The sequence below is a fragment of the Sus scrofa genome, chromosome 18 (assembly GCF_054392235.1).
Source record: "Sus scrofa isolate SSC_HxYL_T2T_F1_AM1 chromosome 18, Sscrofa_HxYL_maternal_Yorkshire_Landrace_v2.0, whole genome shotgun sequence".
NCBI classification, from domain to species: Eukaryota; Metazoa; Chordata; class Mammalia; order Artiodactyla; family Suidae; genus Sus; species Sus scrofa.
In genome coordinates, this window is record NC_139400.1 from 2,156,085 (window position 1) to 2,182,235 (window position 26,151).

The window sequence follows — 26,151 nt, forward strand, 5'->3', positions numbered from 1 at the left end:
CTGCATTCAATAGGGTTCCATTGCTTCACGCTGCATGGAATCCACTGCATTCAATCACGCTGCATGGAATCCACTGCATTCAATCGGGATGCATTGGGCCATGCTGCATAAAATCCACTGCATTCAATCGTGCTGCATAAAATCCACTGCATTCAATTGGGTTCCATTTCGTAACACTACATGGAATACACTGCATTCAATCACGCTGTATGGAATAAACTGCATTCAATCGGGATGCATTTAACCACGCTGCATGGATTACACTTCATTCAATCACAATGCATGGAATCCACTGCATTCTATCAGGATGCTTTGGGCCATGCTGCATAAAATCCACTGCATTCAATAGGGTTCCATTTCTTCACGCTGCATGGAATCCACTGCATTCAATAGGGTTCCATTCCTTCACGCTGCATGGAATCCACCTCATTCAATAGGGATGCATTTTACCACGCTGCATGGATTACACTGCATTCAATCGCAATGCATAGAATCCACTGCATTCAATCGGGGTGCATTTTACACCGCTGAATGAAATCCACTGCATTTAATCACGCTGCATGTAATCCATGGAATTTAATCGGGATTCATTTTACTAAGCTGTATGGAATCGACTGTATTTAATCACGCTGCATGGAATCAACTGCATTCAATCGGGATTCATTTTACAAGGCTGCATGGAGTTCACTGCATTCAATCACAATGCATGGAATCCACTGCATTCAATCGGGATAATTTGGGCCATGCTGCATAAAATCCACTGCATTCAATCATGCTGCATGGAATCCACTGCATTCGACCATGCTGAATAAAATCCCATGCATTAAATATAGTTCAATTTCTTCACGCTGCATGGAATCCACTGCATTCAATCAGAATCCATTTTACAACGCTGCATGTATTACACTGTTTCAATCACGCTGCATGGAATCCACTGCATTCAATCGGGATGCTTTCGGCCATGCTACATAAAATACACTGCATTCAATCATGCTGCATAATATCCGCTCCATAGTATCCCCTGCATTCATTCATGCTGTAAAAAAACCACTGCATTCAATAAGGTTCCATTTCTTCACGATGCATGTTATACACTGCATTCAATCATGCTGCATTTAATTCGCTGCATTCAATCGGGATGCATTTTACCACGCTGCATGGATTACACTGCATTCAATCACAATGCATGGACTCCACCGCATAAAATCGGGATCCATTGCGCCACAATGCATGGAATCCTCTGCATTCAATGACGCTGCATGGAATCCACTGCATTCAAAAGGGATGGTTTGGGCCATGCTGCATAAAATCCACTGCATTCAATCGGGATGCATTGGGCCTCACTGCATGGACTCCACTGCATATAATCGGGATCCATTGCGCCAAAATGCATTGAATCTTCTGCATTCAATGACGCTGCATGGAATCCACTGCATTCAATCGGGATGCTTTGGGCCATGCTGCATAAAATCCACTGCATTCAATCATGCTGCATGGAATCCACTGCATTCAATCATGCTGCATAAAATTCACTGCATTCAATAGGGTTTCATTTTTTCATGCTGCATGGAATCCACTGCATTCAATCATGCTGCATGGAATCCAATGCATTCCATCGGGATGCATTTTACCAGGCTGCATGGAATTCACTGCATTCAATCAACATGCACGGAATCCACTGCATTCAATCGGGATGCATTTTACTAGGCTGCATGGAATCCTCTGCATTCAATGATGCTGCATGGAATCTACTGCATTCAATCGGGATGTATTTTAACACGCTGCGTGGTATCCACCGCAATGAATAACGCTGCATGGAATCCAATGCATTCAATCGGGATGAATTTTAAAAGGCCGCATGGAATCCAGTGCATTCAATCAGGAACCATTGCGCCTTGATGCATGGAATTAGTGCATTCAATGAGAATCAATTGCACCACACTGCATGAAATCCACTGACTCAATCGGGATGTTTTGGGCCATGCTGCATAAAATCCACTGCATTCAACGGGATGCATTGGGCCTCGCTGAATGGACTCCACTGCATACAATCGGGATCCATTGCGCCAAAATGCAAGGAATCCTCTGCATTCAATGACGCTGCATGGAATCCACTGCATTCAATCGGGATGCATTTTACCACGCTGCATGGATTACACTGCATTCAATCACAATGCATGGACTCCACCGCATAAAATCGGGATCCATTGCGCCACAATGCATGGAATCCTCTGCATTCAATGACGCTGCATGGAATCCACTGCATTCAAAAGGGATGGTTTGGGCCATGCTGCATAAAATCCACTGCATTCAATCGGGATGCATTGGGCCTCTCTGCATGGACTCCACAGCATTACATCTGGCTGCATGGACTCCACTGCATTATATCTCGCTGCATGGAATCCTCTGCATTCAATGACGCTGCATGGAATCCACTGCATTCAATCGGGATGCATTTTACCAGGCTGCATGGAATCCACTGCATTCAATCGGGATGCATTGGGCCTCACTGCATGGACTCCACTGCATTCAATCGGGATCCATTGCACCACAATGAATGGAATCCTCTGCATTCAATGACGCTACATGTAATCCACTGCTACCAATCGGGATGCATTTTACCAGGCTTCATGGAATGCACTGCATTCAATCACGCTGCATGGAATCCACTGCTTTCAATCGGGATTCATTTTACCACGCTGCATGGATTACACTGCATTCGATCACAATGCATGGAATCCACTGCATTCAATGAAGCTGCATGGAATCCACTGCATTCAATCGGGATGCTTTGGGCCAGGCTGAATAAAATCCACTGCATTCACTCGGGATGCATGGGCCTCGCTGCATGGACTCCACTGCATTAAATCTCGCTGCATGGAATCCTCTGCATTCAATGACGCTACATGGAATCCACTGCGCTCAATCAGGATGCATTTTACAACGCTGCATGTATTACAATGCATTCAATCACAATGCATGGAATCCACTGCATTCAATCGGGATGCTTTCAGCCATGCTGCATAAAATCCACTACATTCAATTGGGATGCATTGGGTCTCACTGCATGGACTCCACCGCATAAAATCGGGATCCATTGCGCAACAATGCATGGAATCCTCTGCATTCAATGACGCTGCATTGAATCCACTGCATTCAATCGGGATGCTTTGGGCCATTCTGCATAAACTACACTGCAATCAATAGGGTTCCCTTTCTTCATGCTGCATGGAATACACTGATATCAATCACGCTGCATGGAATCCACTGCATTCAAGCAGGAGGCATTTTACCAAGCTGCATGGAATCCACTGCATTTAATCACGCTGCATGGAATCCACTGCATTCAATCAGGATGCATTTTTCCAGGGTGCATGGAATCCACTGCATTCAATAATGCTGCAGGAAACCACTGCATTCTATCATGCTGCATGGAATCCACTGCATTAAATAGGGTTCCATTTCTTCACCCTGCATGGAATCCACTGCATTCAATCACGCTGCATGTAAACCACTGCATTCAATCGGGATGCATTTAACCAGGCTGCATGGAATCCATGCATTCATCACGCTGCATGGACTCCACTGCATACAATCGGGATCCATTGCGCCACAAGGCATGGAATACTCTGCATTCAATCGGGATGCTTTGGGCCATGCTGCATAAAATCTACTGCATTCAATCATGCTGCATGGAATCCACTGCATTCAATAGGGTTCCATTTCTTCACACTTCATGGAATACTGCATTCAATCACGCTTCATGGAATCCACTGCATTCAATCGGCATGAATTTTACAACCCTGAATGGAGTACACTGCATTCAATCACAATGCATGTAATCCACTGCATTCCATCGGGATGCTTTGGGCCATGCCTCATAAAATCCACTGAATTCAATCGGGATGCCTTGGGCCTCGCTGCATGGACTCCACTGCATACAATCAGGATCCATTGCGCCACAATGCATGGAATCCTCGCATTCATTGACGCTGCATGTAATCCAATGTATTCAATCGGGATGCTTTGGGCCATGCTGCATAAAATCCACTACATTCAATCATGCTTCATGGAATCCACTGCACTCAATCATGCTGCATAAAATCCACTGCATACAATAGGGTTCCATAACTTCACACTGTATGGAATACACTTCATTCCATCACGCTGCATGGAATCCACTGCATTTAATCGGGATGCATTTTACCACGCTGCATGGAGTACACTGCATTCAATCATGCTGCAGGGAATCCACTGAATTCAATCGGGATGTTTTGAGCCATGCTGCTTAAAATCCACTGCATTCAATCAGGATGCATTTGGCCTCGCTGCATGGACTCCACTGCATAAAATCTGGATCCATTGCGCAACAATGCATGGAATCCTCTGCATTCAATGACGCTGCATGGAATCCAGTGCATTCAATCGGGATGTTTTGGGCCATGCTGCATATAATCCACTGCATTCAATCGGGATGCCTTGGGCCTCACTGCATGGACTCCACTGCATGCAATCGGGATCCATTGCGCCACAATGCATGGAATCCTCTGCATTCAATGACGCTGCATGGAATCCACTGCATTCAATCGGGATGCTTTGGGCCATGCTGTATAAAATCCACTGCATCAATCATGCTGCATGGAATCCACTGCATTCAATCATGCTGCATAATATTCACTGCATTCAATAGTGTACCTTTTCTTCACACTGCATGAAATACACTGCATTCAATCACGCTGTATGGAATAAACTGCATTCAATCGGGATGCATTTAACCACGCTGCATGGATTACACTGCATTCAATGACGCTGCATGGAATCCACTGCATTCAATCGGGATGCTTTGGGGCATGCTTCATGAAATCCACTGCATTCAATCATGCTGCATGGAATCCACTGCATTCAATAGGGTTCCATTTCTTCATGCTGAATGGAATACAGTGCATGCAATCACGCTGCATTGACTCCACTTGATAAAATCGGGATCCATTGCGCCACAATGCATGGAATCCTCTGAATTCAATGACGCTGCATGGAATCCACTGCAATCAATCGGGATGCTTTGGGCCATGGTGCATAAAATCCACTGCATGCAATCATGCTGCATGGAATCCACTGCATTCAATAGGGTTCCATTGCTTCACACTGCATGGAATCCACTGCATTCAATCACGCTGCATGGAATCCACTGCATTCAATCGGGATGCATTTTACCACGCTGCATGGAGTACACTGCATTCAATCACAATGCATGTAATCCACTGCATTCAATCTGGATGCATTGGGCCATGCTGCATAAAATCCACTGCATTCAATCGTGCTGCATAAAATCCACTGCATTCAATTGGGTTCCATTTCGTAACACTACATGGAATACACTGCATTCAATCATGCTGTATGGAATAAACTGCATTCAATCGGGATGCATTTAACCACGCTGCATGGATTACACTTCATTCAATCACAATGCATGGAATCCACTGCATTCTATCAGGATGCTTTGGGCCATGCTGCATAAAATCCACTGCATTCAATAGGGTTCCATTTCTTCACGCTGCATGGAATCCACTGCATTCAATAGGGTTCCATTCCTTCACGCTGCATGGAATCCACCTCATTCAATAGGGATGCTTTTTACCACTCTGCATGGATTACACTGCATTCAATCGCAATGCATAGAATCCACTGCATTCAATCGGGGTGCATTTTACACCGCTGAATGAAATCCACTGCATTTAATCACGCTGCATGTAATCCATGGAATTTAATCGGGATTCATTTTACTAAGCTGTATGGAATCGACTGTATTTAATCACGCTGCATGGAATCAACTGCATTCAATCGGGATTCATTTTACAAGGCTGCATGGAGTTCACTGCATTCAATCACAATGCATGGAATCCACTGCATTCAATCGGGATAATTTGGGCCATGCTGCATAAAATCCACTGCATTCAATCATGCTGCATGGAATCCACTGCATTCGACCATGCTGAATAAAATCCCATGCATTAAATATAGTTCAATTTCTTCACGCTGCATGGAATCCACTGCATTCAATCAGAATCCATTTTACAACGCTGCATGTATTACACTGTTTCAATCACGCTGCATGGAATCCACTGCATTCAATCGGGATGCTTTCGGCCATGCTACATAAAATACACTGCATTCAATCATGCTGCATAATATCCGCTCCATAGTATCCCCTGCATTCATTCATGCTGTAAAAAAACCACTGCATTCAATAAGGTTCCATTTCTTCACGATGCATGTTATACACTGCATTCAATCATGCTGCATTTAATTCGCTGCATTCAATCGGGATGCATTTTACCACGCTGCATGGATTAAACCGCATTCAATCACAATGCATGGAATCCACTGCATTCAATCGGGGTGATTTTGGCCATGCTGCATAAAATCCACTGCATTATTTCGGGATGCATTGGGCCTCACTGCATGGACTCCACTGCATACAATCGGGATCCATTGCGCCAAAATGTATTGAATCTTCTGCATTCAATGACGCTGCATGGAATCCACTGCATTCAATCGGGATGCTTTGGGCCATGCTGCATAAAATCCACTGCATTCAATCATGCTGCATGGAATCCACTGCATTCAATCATGCTGCATAAAATTCACTGCATTCAATAGGGTTTCATTTTTTCATGCTGCATGGAATCCACTGCATTCAATCATGCTGCATGGAATCCAATGCATTCCATCGGGATGCATTTTACCAGGCTGCATGGAATTCACTGCATTCAATCAACATGCACGGAATCCACTGCATTCAATCGGGATGCATTTTACTAGGCTGCATGGAATCCTCTGCATTCAATGATGCTGCATGGAATCCACTGCATTCAATCGGGATGTATTTTAACACGCTGCGTGGTATCCACCGCAATGAATAACGCTGCATGGAATCCAATGCATTCAATCGGGATGAATTTTAAAAGGCCGCATGGAATCCAGTGCATTCAATCAGGAACCATTGCGCCTTGATGCATGGAATTAGTGCATTCAATGAGAATCAATTGCACCACACTGCATGAAATCCACTGACTCAATCGGGATGTTTTGGGCCATGCTGCATAAAATCCACTGCATTCAACGGGATGCATTGGGCCTCGCTGAATGGACTCCACTGCATACAATCGGGACCCATTGCGCCAAAATGCAAGGAATCCTCTGCATTCAATGACGCTGCATGGAATCCACTGCATTCAATCGGGATGCATTTTACCACGCTGCATGGATTACACTGCATTCAATCACAATGCATGGACTCCACCGCATAAAATCGGGATCCATTGCGCCACAATGCATGGAATCCTCTGCATTCAATGACGCTGCATGGACTCCACTGCATTCAATCGGGATGCATTGGGCCTCTCTGCATGGACTCCACAGCATTACATCTGGCTGCATGGACTCCACTGCATTATATCTCGCTGCATGGAATCCTCTGCATTCAATGACGCTGCATGGAATCCACTGCATTCAATCGGGATGCATTTTACCAGGCTGCATGGAATCCACTGCATTCAATCGGGATGCATTGGGCCTCACTGCATGGACTCCACTGCATTCAATCGGGATCCATTGCACCACAATGAATGGAATCCTCTGCATTCAATGACGCTACATGTAATCCACTGCTACCAATCGGGATGCATTTTACCAGGCTTCATGGAATGCACTGCATTCAATCACGCTGCATGGAATCCACTGCTTTCAATCGGGATTCATTTTACCACGCTGCATGGATTACACTGCATTCAATCACAATGCATGGAATCCACTGCATTCAATGAAGCTGCATGGAATCCACTGCATTCAATCGGGATGCTTTGGGCCAGGCTGAATAAAATCCACTGCATTCACTCGGGATGCATGGGCCTCGCTGCATGGACTCCACTGCATTAAATCTCGCTGCATGGAATCCTCTGCATTCAATGACGCTACATGGAATCCACTGCGCTCAATCAGGATGCATTTTACAACGCTGCATGTATTACAATGCATTCAATCACAATGCATGGAATCCACTGCATTCAATCGGGATGCTTTCAGCCATGCTGCATAAAATCCACTACATTCAATTGGGATGCATTGGGTCTCACTGCATGGACTCCACCGCATAAAATCGGGATCCATTGCACAACAATGCATGGAATCCTCTGCATTCAATGACGCTGCATTGAATCCACTGCATTCAATCGGGATGCTTTGGGCCATTCTGCATAAACTCCACTGCATTCAATAGGGTTCCCTTTCTTCATGCTGCATGGAATACACTGATATCAATCACGCTGCATGGAATCCACTGCATTCAAACAGGAGGCATTTTACCAAGCTGCATGGAATCCACTGCATTTAATCACGCTGCATGGAATCCACTGCATTCAATCAGGATGCATTTTTCCAGGGTGCATGGAATCCACTGCATTCAATAATGCTGCAGGAAACCACTGCATTCTATCATGCTGCATGGAATCCACTGCATTAAATAGGGTTCCATTTCTTCACCCTGCATGGAATCCACTTCATTCAATCACGCTGCATGTAAACCACTGCATTCAATCGGGATGCATTTAACCAGGCTGCATGGAATCCATGCATTCATCACGCTGCATGGACTCCACTGCATACAATCGGGATCCATTGCGCCACAAGGCATGGAATACTCTGCATTCAATCGGGATGCTTTGGGCCATGCTGCATAAAATCTACTGCATTCAATCATGCTGCATGAAATCCACTGCATTGAATGACGCTGCATAAAATCCACTGCATTCAATAGGGTTCCATTTCTTCACACTTCATGGAATACTGCATTCAATCACGCTTCATGGAATCCACTGCATTCAATCGGGATGAATTTTACAACCCTGAATGGAGTACACTGCATTCAAACACGCTGCATGGAATCCACTGCATTCCATCGGGATGCTTTGGGCCATGCTGCATAAAATCCACTGAATTCAATCGGGATGCATTGGGCCTCGCTGCATGGACTCCACTGCATACAATCGGGATCCATTGCGCCACAATGCATGGAATCCTCTGCATTCAATCACGCTGCATGGAATCCACTGCATTCAATCGGGATGCTTTGGGCCATGCTGCATAAAATCCACTGCATTCAATCATGCTGCATGGAATCCACTGCACTCAATCATGTTGCATAAAATTCACTGCATTCAATAGGGTTTCATTTTTTCATGCTGCATGGAATCCACTGCATTCAATCATGCTGCATGGAATCCACTGCATTCGACCATGCTGAATAAAATCCCATGCATTAAATATAGTTCAATTTCTTCACGCTGCATGGAATCCACTGCATTCAATCAGAATCCATTTTACAACGCTGCATGTATTACACTGTTTCAATCACGCTGCATGGAATCCACTGCATTCAATCGGGATGCTTTCGGCCATGCTACATAAAATACACTGCATTCAATCATGCTGCATAATATCCGCTCCATAGTATCCCCTGCATTCATTCATGCTGTAAAAAAACCACTGCATTCAATAAGGTTCCATTTCTTCACGATGCATGTTATACACTGCATTCAATCATGCTGCATTTAATTCACTGCATTCAATCGGGATGCATTTTACCACGCTGCATGGATTAAACCGCATTCAATCACAATGCATGGAATCCACTGCATTCAATCGGGGTGATTTTGGCCATGCTGCATAAAATCCACTGCATTAGTTCGGGATGCATTGGGCCTCACTGCATGGACTCCACTGCATACAATCGGGATCCATTGCGCCAAAATGCATTGAATCTTCTGCATTCAATGACGCTGCATGGAATCCACTGCATTCAATCGGGATGCTTTGGGCCATGCTGCATAAAATCCACTGCATTCAATCATGCTGCATGGAATCCACTGCATTCAATCATGCTGCATAAAATTCACTGCATTCAATAGGGTTTCATTTTTTCATGCTGCATGGAATCCACTGCATTCAATCATGCTGCATGGAATCCAATGCATTCCATCGGGATGCATTTTACCAGGCTGCATGGAATTCACTGCATTCAATCAACATGCACGGAATCCACTGCATTCAATCGGGATGCATTTTACTAGGCTGCATGGAATCCTCTGCATTCAATGATGCTGCATGGAATCCACTGCATTCAATCGGGATGTATTTTAACACGCTGCGTGGTATCCACCGCAATGAATAACGCTGCATGGAATCCAATGCATTCAATCGGGATGAATTTTAAAAGGCCGCATGGAATCCAGTGCATTCAATCAGGAACCATTGCGCCTTGATGCATGGAATTAGTGCATTCCATGAGAATCAATTGCACCACACTGCATGAAATCCACTGACTCAATCGGGATGTTTTGGGCCATGCTGCATAAAATCCACTGCATTCAACGGGATGCATTGGGCCTCGCTGAATGGACTCCACTGCATACAATCGGGATCCATTGCGCCAAAATGCAAGGAATCCTCTGCATTCAATGACGCTGCATGGAATCCACTGCATTCAATCGGGATGCATTTTACCACGCTGCATGGATTACACTGCATTCAATCACAATGCATGGACTCCACCGCATAAAATCGGGATCCATTGCGCCACAATGCATGGAATCCTCTGCATTCAATGACGCTGCATGGAATCCACTGCATTCAATCGGGATGAATTTTACAACCCTGAATGGAGTACACTGCATTCAAACACGCTGCATGGAATCCACTGCATTCCATCGGGATGCTTTGGGCCATGCTGCATAAAATACACTGCATTCAATCGGGATGCATTGGGCCTCGCTGCATGGACTCCACTGCATACAATCGGGATCCATTGCGCCAAAATGCATGGAATCCTCTGCATTCAATCACGCTGCATGGAATCCACTGCATTCAATCGGGATGCTTTGGGCCATGCTGCATAAAATCCACTGCATTCAATCATGCTGCATGGAATCCACTGCACTCAATCATGTTGCATAAAATTCACTGCATTCAATAGGGTTTCATTTTTTCATGCTGCATGGAATCCACTGCATTCAATCATGCTGCATGGAATCCACTGCATTCGACCATGCTGAATAAAATCCCATGCATTAAATATAGTTCAATTTCTTCACGCTGCATGGAATCCACTGCATTCAATCAGAATCCATTTTACAACGCTGCATGTATTACACTGTTTCAATCACGCTGCATGGAATCCACTGCATTCAATCGGGATGCTTTCGGCCATGCTACATAAAATACACTGCATTCAATCATGCTGCATAATATCCGCTCCATAGTATCCCCTGCATTCATTCATGCTGTAAAAAAACCACTGCATTCAATAAGGTTCCATTTCTTCACGATGCATGTTATACACTGCATTCAATCATGCTGCATTTAATTCACTGCATTCAATCGGGATGCATTTTACCACGCTGCATGGATTAAACCGCATTCAATCACAATGCATGGAATCCACTGCATTCAATCGGGGTGATTTTGGCCATGCTGCATAAAATCCACTGCATTAGTTCGGGATGCATTGGGCCTCACTGCATGGACTCCACTGCATACAATCGGGATCCATTGCGCCAAAATGCATTGAATCTTCTGCATTCAATGACGCTGCATGGAATCCACTGCATTCAATCGGGATGCTTTGGGCCATGCTGCATAAAATCCACTGCATTCAATCATGCTGCATGGAATCCACTGCATTCAATCATGCTGCATAAAATTCACTGCATTCAATAGGGTTTCATTTTTTCATGCTGCATGGAATCCACTGCATTCAATCATGCTGCATGGAGTCCAATGCATTCCATCGGGATGCATTTTACCAGGCTGCATGGAATTCACTGCATTCAATCAACATGCACGGAATCCACTGCATTCAATCGGGATGCATTTTACTAGGCTGCATGGAATCCTCTGCATTCAATGATGCTGCATGGAATCCACTGCATTCAATCGGGATGTATTTTAACACGCTGCGTGGTATCCACCGCAATGAATAACGCTGCATGGAATCCAATGCATTCAATCGGGATGAATTTTAAAAGGCCGCATGGAATCCAGTGCATTCAATCAGGAACCATTGCGCCTTGATGCATGGAATTAGTGCATTCCATGAGAATCAATTGCACCACACTGCATGAAATCCACTGACTCAATCGGGATGTTTTGGGCCATGCTGCATAAAATCCACTGCATTCAACGGGATGCATTGGGCCTCGCTGAATGGACTCCACTGCATACAATCGGGATCCATTGCGCCAAAATGCAAGGAATCCTCTGCATTCAATGACGCTGCATGGAATCCACTGCATTCAATCGGGATGCATTTTACCACGCTGCATGGATTACACTGCATTCAATCACAATGCATGGACTCCACCGCATAAAATCGGGATCCATTGCGCCACAATGCATGGAATCCTCTGCATTCAATGACGCTGCATGGAATCCACTGCATTCAAAAGGGATGGTTTGGGCCATGCTGCATAAAATCCACTGCATTCAATCGGGATGCATTGGGCCTCTCTGCATGGACTCCACAGCATTACATCTGGCTGCATGGACTCCACTGCATTATATCTCGCTGCATGGAATCCTCTGCATTCAATGACGCTGCATGGAATCCACTGCATTCAATCGGGATGCTTTGGGCCATGCTGCATAAAATCCACTGCATTCAATCGGGATGCATTGGGCCTCACTGCATGGACTCCACTGCATTCAATCGGGATCCATTGCACCACAATGAATGGAATCCTCTGCATTCAATGACGCTACATGTAATCCACTGCTACCAATCGGGATGCATTTTACCAGGCTTCATGGAATGCACTGCATTCAATCACGCTGCATGGAATCCACTGCTTTCAATCGGAATTCATTTTACCACGCTGCATGGATTACACTGCATTCAATCACAATGCATGGAATCCACTGCATTCAATGAAGCTGCATGGAATCCACTGCATTCAATCGGGATGCTTTGGGCCAGGCTGAATAAAATCCACTGCATTCACTCGGGATGCATGGGCCTCGCTGCATGGACTCCACTGCATTAAATCTCGCTGCATGGAAACCTCTGCATTCAATGACGCTACATGGAATCCACTGCGCTCAATCAGGATGCATTTTACAACGCTGCATGTATTACAATGCATTCAATCACAATGCATGGAATCCACTGCATTCAATTGGGATGCTTTCAGCCATGCTGCATAAAATCCACTACATTCAATTGGGATGCATTGGGTCTCACTGCATGGACTCCACCGCATAAAATCGGGATCCATTGCGCAACAATGCATGGAATCCTCTGCATTCAATGACGCTGCATTGAATCCACTGCATTCAATCGGGATGCTTTGGGCCATTCTGCATAAACTGCACTGCAATCAATAGGGTTCCCTTTCTTCATGCTGCATGGAATACACTGATATCAATCACGCTGCATGGAATCCACTGCATTCAATCAGGATGCATTTTTCCAGGGTGCATGGAATCCACTGCATTCAATAATGCTGCAGGAAACCACTGCATTCTATCATGCTGCATGGAATCCACTGCATTAAATAGGGTTCCATTTCTTCACCCTGCATGGAATCCACTGCATTCAATCACGCTGCATGTAAACCACTGCATTCAATCGGGATGCATTTAACCAGGCTGCATGGAATCCATGCATTCATCACGCTGCATGGACTCCACTGCATACAATCGGGATCCATTGCGCCACAAGGCATGGAATACTCTGCATTCAATCGGGATGCTTTGGGCCATGCTGCATAAAATCTACTGCATTCAATCATGCTGCATGAAATCCACTGCATTGAATGACGCTGCATAAAATCCACTGCATTCAATAGGGTTCCATTTCTTCACACTTCATGGAATACTGCATTCAATCACGCTTCATGGAATCCACTGCATTCAATCGGGATGAATTTTACAACCCTGAATGGAGTACACTGCATTCAATCACAATGCATGGAATCCACTGCATTCCATCGGGATGCTTTGGGCCATGCCTCATAAAATCCACTGAATTCAATCGGGATGCCTTGGGCCTCGCTGCATGGACTCCACTGCATACAATCAGGATCCATTGCGCCACAATGCATGGAATCCTCGCATTCATTGACGCTGCATGTAATCCAATGTATTCAATCGGGATGCTTTGGGCCATGCTGCATAAAATCCACTACATTCAATCATGCTTCATGGAATCCACTGCACTCAATCATGCTGCATAAAATCCACTGCATACAATAGGGTTCCATAACTTCACACTGTATGGAATACACTTCATTCCATCACGCTGCATGGAATCCACTGCATTTAATCGGGATGCATTTTACCACGCTGCATGGATTACACTGCATTCAATCATGCTGCAGGGAATCCACTGTATTCAATCGGGATGTTTTGAGCCATGCTGCTTAAAATCCACTGCATTCAATCAGGATGCATTTGGCCTCGCTGCATGGACTCCACTGCATAAAATCTGGATCCATTGCGCAACAATGCATGGAATCCTCTGCATTCAATGACGCTGCATGGAATCCACTGTATTCAATCGGGATGTTTTGGGCCATGCTGCATATAATCCACTGCATTCAATCGGGATGCCTTGGGCCTCACTGCATGGACTCCACTGCATACAATCGGGATCCATTGCACCACAATGCATGGAATGCTCTGCATTCAATGACGCTGCATGGAATCCACTGCATTCAATCGGGATGCTTTGGGCCATGCTGTATAAAATCCACTGCATCAATCATGCTGCATGGAATCCACTGCATTCAATCATGCTGCATAATATTCACTGCATTCAATAGTGTACCTTTTCTTCACACTGCATGAAATACACTGCATTCAATCACGCTGTATGGAATAAACTGCATTCAATCGGGATGCATTTAACCACGCTGCATGGATTACACTGCATTCAATGACGCTGCATGGAATCCACTGCATTCAATCGGGATGCTTTGGGGCATGCTTCATGAAATCCACTGCATTCAATCATGCTGCATGGAATCCACTGCATTCAATAGGGTTCCATTTCTTCACGCTGAATGGAATACAGTGCATGCAATCACGCTGCATTGACTCCACTTGATAAAATCGGGATCCATTGCGCCACAATGCATGGAATCCTCTGCATTCAATGACGCTGCATGGAATCCACTGCAATCAATCGGGATGCATTGGGCCATGGTGCATAAAATCCACTGCATGCAATCATGCTGCATGGAATCCACTGCATTCAATAGGGTTCCATTGCTTCACGCTGCATGGAATCCACTGCATTCAATCACGCTGCATGGAATCCACTGCATTCAATCGGATGCATTGGGCCATGCTGCATAAAATCCACTGCATTCAATCGTGCTGCATAAAATCCACTGCATTCAATTGGGTTCCATTTCGTAACACTACATGGAATACACTGCATTCAATCACGCTGTATGGAATAAACTGCATTCAATCGGGATGCATTTAACCACGCTGCATGGATTACACTTCATTCAATCACAATGCATGGAATCCACTGCATTCTATCAGGATGCTTTGGGCCATGCTGCATAAAATCCACTGCATTCAATAGGGTTCCATTTCTTCACGCTGCATGGAATCCACTGCATTCAATAGGGTTCCATTCCTTCACGCTGCATGGAATCCACCTCATTCAATAGGGATGCTTTTTACCACTCTGCATGGATTACACTGCATTCAATCGCAATGCATAGAATCCACTGCATTCAATCGGGGTGCATTTTACACCGCTGAATGAAATCCACTGCATTTAATCACGCTGCATGTAATCCATGGAATTTAATCGGGATTCATTTTACTAAGCTGTATGGAATCGACTGTATTTAATCACGCTGCATGGAATCAACTGCATTCAATCGGGATTCATTTTACAAGGCTGCATGGAGTTCACTGCATTCAATCACAATGCATGGAATCCACTGCATTCAATCGGGATAATTTGGGCCATGCTGCATAAAATCCACTGCATTCAATCATGCTGCATGGAATCCACTGCATTCGACCATGCTGAATAAAATCCCATGCATTAAATATAGTTCAATTTCTTCACGCTGCATGGAATCCACTGCATTCAATCAGAATCCATTTTACAACGCTGCATGTATTACACTGTTTCAATCACGCTGCATGGAATCCACTGCATTCAATCGGGATGCTTTCGGCCATGCTACATAAAATACACTGCATTCAATCATGCTGCATAATATCCGCTCCATAGTATCCCCTGCATTCATTCATGCTGTAAAAAAACCACTGCATTCAATAAGGTTCCATTTCTTCACGATGCATGTTATACACTGCATTCAATCATGCTGCATTTAATTCGCTGCATTCAATCGGGATGCATTTTACCACGCTGCATGGATTACACTGCATTCAATCACAATGCATGGACTCCACCGCATAAAATCGGGATCCATTGCGCCACAATGCATGGAATCCTCTGCATTCAATGACGCTGCATGGAATCCACTGCATTCAAAAGGGATGGTTTGGGCCATGCTGCATAAAATCCACTGCATTCAATCGGGATGCATTGGGCCTCTTTGCATGGACTCCACAGCATTACATCTGGCTGCATGGACTCCACTGCATTATATCTCGCTGCATGGAATCCTCTGCATTCAATGACGCTGCATGGAATCCACTGCATTCAATCGGGATGCATTTTACCAGGCTGCATGGAATCCACTGCATTCAATCGGGATGCATTGGGCCTCACTGCATGGACTCCACTGCATTCAATCGGGATCCATTGCACCACAATGAATGGAATCCTCTGCATTCAATGACGCTACATGTAATCCACTGCTACCAATCGGGATGCATTTTACCAGGCTTCATGGAATGCACTGCATTCAATCACGCTGCATGGAATCCACTGCTTTCAATCGGGATTCATTTTACCACGCTGCATGGATTACACTGCATTCAATCACAATGCATGGAATCCACTGCATTCAATGAAGCTGCATGGAATCCACTGCATTCAATCGGGATGCTTTGGGCCAGGCTGAATAAAATCCACTGCATTCACTCGGGATGCATGGGCCTCGCTGCATGGACTCCACTGCATTAAATCTCGCTGCATGGAATCCTCTGCATTCAATGACGCTACATGGAATCCACTGCGCTCAATCAGGATGCATTTTACAACGCTGCATGTATTACAATGCATTCAATCACAATGCATGGAATCCACTGCATTCAATCGGGATGCTTTCAGCCATGCTGCATAAAATCCACTACATTCAATTGGGATGCATTGGGTCTCACTGCATGGACTCCACCGCATAAAATCGGGATCCATTGCGCAACAATGCATGGAATCCTCTGCATTCAATGACGCTGCATTGAATCCACTGCATTCAATCGGGATGCTTTGGGCCATTCTGCATAAACTGCACTGCAATCAATAGGGTTCCCTTTCTTCATGCTGCATGGAATACACTGATATCAATCACGCTGCATGGAATCCACTGCATTCAATCAGGAGGAATTTTACCAAGCTGCATGGAATCCACTGCATTCAATAATGCTGCAGGAAACCACTGCATTCTATCATGCTGCATGGAATCCACTGCATTAAATAGGGTTCCATTTCTTCACCCTGCATGGAATCCACTGCATTCAATCACGCTGCATGTAAACCACTGCATTCAATCGGGATGCATTTAACCAGGCTGCATGGAATCCATGCATTCATCACGCTGCATGGACTCCACTGCATACAATCGGGATCCATTGCGCCACAAGGCATGGAATACTCTGCATTCAATCGGGATGCTTTGGGCCATGCTGCATAAAATCTACTGCATTCAATCATGCTGCATGAAATCCACTGCATTGAATGACGCTGCATAAAATCCACTGCATTCAATAGGGTTCCATTTCTTCACACTTCATGGAATACTGCATTCAATCACGCTTCATGGAATCCACTGCATTCAATCGGGATGAATTTTACAACCCTGAATGGAGTACACTGCATTCAATCACAATGCATGGAATCCACTGCATTCCATCGGGATGCTTTGGGCCATGCCTCATAAAATCCACTGAATTCAATCGGGATGCCTTGGGCCTCGCTGCATGGACTCCACTGCATACAATCAGGATCCATTGCGCCACAATGCATGGAATCCTCGCATTCATTGACGCTGCATGTAATCCAATGTATTCAATCGGGATGCTTTGGGCCATGCTGCATAAAATCCACTACATTCAATCATGCTTCATGGAATCCACTGCACTCAATCATGCTGCATAAAATCCACTGCATACAATAGGGTTCCATAACTTCACACTGTATGGAATACACTTCATTCCATCACGCTGCATGGAATCCACTGCATTTAATCGGGATGCATTTTACCACGCTGCATGGATTACACTGCATTCAATCATGCTGCAGGGAATCCACTGTATTCAATCGGGATGTTTTGAGCCATGCTGCTTAAAATCCACTGCATTCAATCAGGATGCATTTGGCCTCGCTGCATGGACTCCACTGCATAAAATCTGGATCCATTGCGCAACAATGCATGGAATCCTCTGCATTCAATGACGCTGCATGGAATCCACTGCATTCAATCGGGATGTTTTGGGCCATGCTGCATATAATCCACTGCATTCAATCGGGATGCCTTGGGCCTCACTGCATGGACTCCACTGCATGCAATCGGGATCCATTGCGCCACAATGCATGGAATCCTCTGCATTCAATGACGCTGCATGGAATCCACTGCATTCAATCGGGATGCTTTGGGCCATGCTGTATAAAATCCACTGCATCAATCATGCTGCATGGAATCCACTGCATTCAATCATGCTGCATAATATTCACTGCATTCAATAGTGTACCTTTTCTTCACACTGCATGAAATACACTGCATTCAATCACGCTGTATGGAATAAACTGCATTCAATCGGGATGCATTTAACCACGCTGCATGGATTACACTGCATTCAATGACGCTGCATGGAATCCACTGCATTCAATCGGGATGCTTTGGGGCATGCTTCATGAAATCCACTGCATTCAATCATGCTGCATGGAATCCACTGCATTCAATAGGGTTCCATTTCTTCACGCTGAATGGAATACAGTGCATGCAATCACGCTGCATTGACTCCACTTGATAAAATCGGGATCCATTGCGCCACAATGCATGGAATCCTCTGAATTCAATGACGCTGCATGGAATCCACTGCAATCAATCGGGATGCTTTGGGCCATGGTGCATAAAATCCACTGCATGCAATCATGCTGCATGGAATCCACTGCATTCAATAGGGTTCCATTGCTTCACGCTGCATGGAATCCACTGCATTCAATCACGCTGCATGGAATCCACTGCATTCAATCGGGATGCATTTTACCACGCTGCATGGAGTACACTGCATTCAATCACAATGCATGTAATCCACTGCATTCAATCTGGATGCATTGGGCCATGCTGCATAAAATCCACTGCATTCAATCGTGCTGCATAAAATCCACTGCATTCAATTGGGTTCCATTTCGTAACACTACATGGAATACACTGCATTCAATCACGCTGTATGGAATAAACTGCATTCAATCGGGATGCATTTAACCACGCTGCATGGATTACACTTCATTCAATCACAATGCATGGAATCCACTGCATTCTATCAGGATGCTTTGGGCCATGCTGCATAAAATCCACTGCATTCAATAGGGTTCCATTTCTTCACGCTGCATGGAATCCACTGCATTCAATAGGGTTCCATTCCTTCACGCTGCATGGAATCCACCTCATTCAATAGGGATGCATTTTACCACGCTGCATGGATTACACTGCATTCAATCGCAATGCATAGAATCCACTGCATTCAATCGGGGTGCATTTTACACCGCTGAATGAAATCCACTGCATTTAATCACGCTGCATGTAATCCATGGAATTTAATCGGGATTCATTTTACTAAGCTGTATGGAATCGACTGTATTTAATCACGCTGCATGGAATCAACTGCATTCAATCGGGATTCATTTTACAAGGCTGCATGGAGTTCACTGCATTCAATCACAATGCATGGAATCCACTGCATTCAATCGGGATAATTTGGGCCATGCTGCATAAAATCCACTGCATTCAATCATGCTGCATGGAATCCACTGCATTCGACCATGCTGAATAAAATCCCATGCATTAAATATAGTTCAATTTCTTCACGCTGCATGGAATCCACTGCATTCAATCAGAATCCATTTTACAACGCTGCATGTATTACACTGTTTCAATCACGCTGCATGGAATCCACTGCATTCAATCGGGATGCTTTCGGCCATGCTACATAAAATACACTGCATTCAATCATGCTGCATAATATCCGCTCCATAGTATCCCCTGCATTCATTCATGCTGTAAAAAAACCACTGCATTCAATAAGGTTCCATTTCTTCACGATACATGTTATACACTGCATTCAATCATGCTGCATTTAATTCGCTGCATTCAATCGGGATGCATTTTACCACGCTGCATGGATTACACTGCATTCAATCACAATGCATGGACTCCACCGCATAAAATCGGGATCCATTGCGCCACAATGCATGGAATCCTCTGCATTCAATGACGCTGCATGGAATCCACTGCATTCAAAAGGGATGGTTTGGGCCATGCTGCATAAAATCCACTGCATTCAATCGGGATGCATTGGGCCTCTTTGCATGGACTCCACAGCATTACATCTGGCTGCATGGACTCCACTGCATTATATCTCGCTGCATGGAATCCTCTGCATTCAATGACGCTGCATGGAATCCACTGCATTCAATCGGGATGCATTTTACCAGGCTGCATGGAATCCACTGCATTCAATCGGGATGCATTGGGCCTCACTGCATGGACTCCACTGCATTCAATCGGGATCCATTGCACCACAATGAATGGAATCCTCTGCATTCAATGACGCTACATGTAATCCACTGCTACCAATCGGGATGCATTTTACCAGGCTTCATGGAATGCACTGCATTCAATCACGCTGCATGGAATCCACTGCTTTCAATCGGGATTCATTTTACCACGCTGCATGGATTACACTGCATTCAATCACAATGCATGGAATCCACTGCATTCAATGAAGCTGCATGGAATCCACTGCATTCAATCGGGATGCTTTGGGCCAGGCTGAATAAAATCCACTGCATTCACTCGGGATGCATGGGCCTCGCTGCATGGACTCCACTGCATTAAATCTCGCTGCATGGAATCCTCTGCATTCAATGACGCTACATGGAATCCACTGCGCTCAATCAGGATGCATTTTACAACGCTGCATGTATTACAATGCATTCAATCACAATGCATGGAATCCACTGCATTCAATCGGGATGCTTTCAGCCATGCTGCATAAAATCCACTACATTCAATTGGGATGCATTGGGTCTCACTGCATGGACTCCACCGCATAAAATCGGGATCCATTGCGCAACAATGCATGGAATCCTCTGCATTCAATGACGCTGCATTGAATCCACTGCATTCAATCGGGATGCTTTGGGCCATTCTGCATAAACTGCACTGCAATCAATAGGGTTCCCTTTCTTCATGCTGCATGGAATACACTGATATCAATCACGCTGCATGGAATCCACTGCATTCAATCAGGAGGCATTTTACCAAGCTGCATGGAATCCACTGCATTCAATAATGCTGCAGGAAACCACTGCATTCTATCATGCTGCATGGAATCCACTGCATTAAATAGGGTTCCATTTCTTCACCCTGCATGGAATCCACTGCATTCAATCACGCTGCATGTAAACCACTGCATTCAATCGGGATGCATTTAACCAGGCTGCATGGAATCCATGCATTCATCACGCTGCATGGACTCCACTGCATACAATCGGGATCCATTGCGCCACAAGGCATGGAATACTCTGCATTCAATCGGGATGCTTTGGGCCATGCTGCATAAAATCTACTGCATTCAATCATGCTGCATGAAATCCACTGCATTGAATGACGCTGCATAAAATCCACTGCATTCAATAGGGTTCCATTTCTTCACACTTCATGGAATACTGCATTCAATCACGCTTCATGGAATCCACTGCATTCAATCGGGATGAATTTTACAACCCTGAATGGAGTACACTGCATTCAATCACAATGCATGGAATCCACTGCATTCCATCGGGATGCTTTGGGCCATGCCTCATAAAATCCACTGAATTCAATCGGGATGCCTTGGGCCTCGCTGCATGGACTCCACTGCATACAATCAGGATCCATTGCACCACAATGCATGGAATCCTCGCATTCATTGATGCTGCATGTAATCCAATGTATTCAATCGGGATGCTTTGGGCCATGCTGCATAAAATCCACTACATTCAATCATGCTTCATGGAATCCACTGCACTCAATCATGCTGCATAAAATCCACTGCATACAATAGGGTTCCATAACTTCACACTGTATGGAATACACTTCATTCCATCACGCTGCATGGAATCCACTGCATTTAATCGGGATGCATTTTACCACGCTGCATGGATTACACTGCATTCAATCATGCTGCAGGGAATCCACTGTATTCAATCGGGATGTTTTGAGCCATGCTGCTTAAAATCCACTGCATTCAATCAGGATGCATTTGGCCTCGCTGCATGGACTCCACTGCATAAAATCTGGATCCATTGCGCAACAATGCATGGAATCCTCTGCATTCAATGACGCTGCATGGAATCCAGTGCATTCAATCGGGATGTTTTGGGCCATGCTGCATATAATCCACTGCATTCAATCGGGATGCCTTGGACCTCACTGCATGGACTCCACTGCATGCAATCGGGATCCATTGCGCCACAATGCATGGAATCCTCTGCATTCAATGACGCTGCATGGAATCCACTGCATTCAATCGGGATGCTTTGGGCCATGCTGTATAAAATCCACTGCATCAATCATGCTGCATGGAATCCACTGCATTCAATCATGCTGCATAATATTCACTGCATTCAATAGTGTACCTTTTCTTCACACTGCATGAAATACACTGCATTCAATCACGCTGTATGGAATAAACTGCATTCAATCGGGATGCATTTAACCACGCTGCATGGATTACACTGCATTCAATGACGCTGCATGGAATCCACTGCATTCAATCGGGATGCTTTGGGGCATGCTTCATGAAATCCACTGCATTCAATCATGCTGCATGGAATCCACTGCATTCAATAGGGTTCCATTTCTTCACGCTGAATGGAATACAGTGCATGCAATCACGCTGCATTGACTCCACTTGATAAAATCGGGATCCATTGCGCCACAATGCATGGAATCCTCTGAATTCAATGACGCTGCATGGAATCCACTGCAATCAATCGGGATGCTTTGGGCCATGGTGCATAAAATCCACTGCATGCAATCATGCTGCATGGAATCCACTGCATTCAATAGGGTTCCATTGCTTCACGCTGCATGGAATCCACTGCATTCAATCACGCTGCATGGAATCCACTGCATTCAATCACGCTGCATGGAATCCACTGCATTCAATCGGGATGCATTTTACCACGCTGCATGGAGTACACTGCATTCAATCACAATGCATGTAATCCACTGCATTCAATCTGGATGCATTGGGCCATGCTGCATAAAATCCACTGCATTCAATCGTGCTGCATAAAATCCACTGCATTCAGTTGGGTTCCATTTCGTAACACTACATGGAATACACTGCATTCAATCACGCTGTATGGAATAAACTGCATTCAATCGGGATGCATTTAACCACGCTGCATGGATTACACTTCATTCAATCACAATGCATGGAATCCACTGCATTCTATCAGGATGCTTTGGGCCATGCTGCATAAAATCCACTGCATTCAATAGGGTTCCATTTCTTCACGCTGCATGGAATCCACTGCATTCAATAGGGTTCCATTCCTTCACGCTGCATGGAATCCACCTCATTCAATAGGGATGCATTTTACCACGCTGCATGGATTACACTGCATTCAATCGCAATGCATAGAATCCACTGCATTCAATCGGGGTGCATTTTACACCGCTGAATGAAATCCACTGCATTTAATCACGCTGCATGTAATCCATGGAATTTAATCGGGATTCATTTTACTAAGCTGTATGGAATCGACTGTATTTAATCACGCTGCATGGAATCAACTGCATTCAATCGGGATTCATTTTACAAGGCTGCATGGAGTTCACTGCATTCAATCACAATGCATGGAATCCACTGCATTCAATCGGGATAATTTGGGCCATGCTGCATAAAATCCACTGCATTCAATCATGCTGCATGGAATCCACTGCATTCGACCATGCTGAATAAAATCCCATGCATTAAATATAGTTCAATTTCTTCACGCTGCATGGAATCCACTGCATTCAATCAGAATCCATTTTACAACACTGCATGTATTACACTGTTTCAATCACGCTGCATGGAATCCACTGCATTCAATCGGGATGCTTTCGGCCATGCTACATAAAATACACTGCATTCAATCATGCTGCATAATATCCGCTCCATAGTATCCCCTGCATTCATTCATGCTGTAAAAAAACCACTGCATTCAATAAGGTTCCATTTCTTCACGATGCATGTTATACACTGCATTCAATCATGCTGCATTTAATTCACTGCATTCAATCGGGATGCATTTTACCACGCTGCATGGATTAAACCGCATTCAATCACAATGCATGGAATCCACTGCATTCAATCGGGGTGATTTTGGCCATGCTGCATAAAATCCACTGCATTAGTTCGGGATGCATTGGGCCTCACTGCATGGACTCCACTGCATACAATCGGGATCCATTGCGCCAAAATGCATTGAATCTTCTGCATTCAATGACGCTGCATGGAATCCACTGCATTCAATCGGGATGCTTTGGGCCATGCTGCATAAAATCCACTGCATTCAATCATGCTGCATGGAATCCACTGCATTCAATCATGCTGCATAAAATTCACTGCATTCAATAGGGTTTCATTTTTTCATGCTGCATGGAATCCACTGCATTCAATCATGCTGCATGGAATCCAATGCATTCCATCGGGATGCATTTTACCAGGCTGCATGGAATTCACTGCATTCAATCAACATGCACGGAATCCACTGCATTCAATCGGGATGCATTTTACTAGGCTGCATGGAATCCTCTGCATTCAATGATGCTGCATGGAATCCACTGCATTCAATCGGGATGTATTTTAACACGCTGCGTGGTATCCACCGCAATGAATAACGCTGCATGGAATCCAATGCATTCAATCGGGATGAATTTTAAAAGGCCGCATGGAATCCAGTGCATTCAATCAGGAACCATTGCGCCTTGATGCATGGAATTAGTGCATTCAATGAGAATCAATTGCACCACACTGCATGAAATCCACTGACTCAATCGGGATGTTTTGGGCCATGCTGCATAAAATCCACTGCATTCAACGGGATGCATTGGGCCTCGCTGAATGGACTCCACTGCATACAATCGGGATCCATTGCGCCAAAATGCAAGGAATCCTCTGCATTCAATGACGCTGCATGGAATCCACTGCATTCAATCGGGATGCATTTTACCACGCTGCATGGATTACACTGCATTCAATCACAATGCATGGACTCCACCGCATAAAATCGGGATCCATTGCGCCACAATGCATGGAATCCTCTGCATTCAATGACGCTGCATGGAATCCACTGCATTCAAAAGGGATGGTTTGGGCCATGCTGCATAAAATCCACTGCATTCAATCGGGATGCATTGGGCCTCTCTGCATGGACTCCACAGCATTACATCTGGCTGCGTGGACTCCACTGCATTATATCTCGCTGCATGGAATCCTCTGCATTCAATGACGCTGCATGGAATCCACTGCATTCAATCGGGATGCATTTTACCAGGCTGCATATAATCCACTGCATTCAATCGGGATGCATTGGGCCTCACTGCATGGACTCCACTGCATTCAATCGGGATCCATTGCACCACAATGAATGGAATCCTCTGCATTCAATGACGCTACATGTAA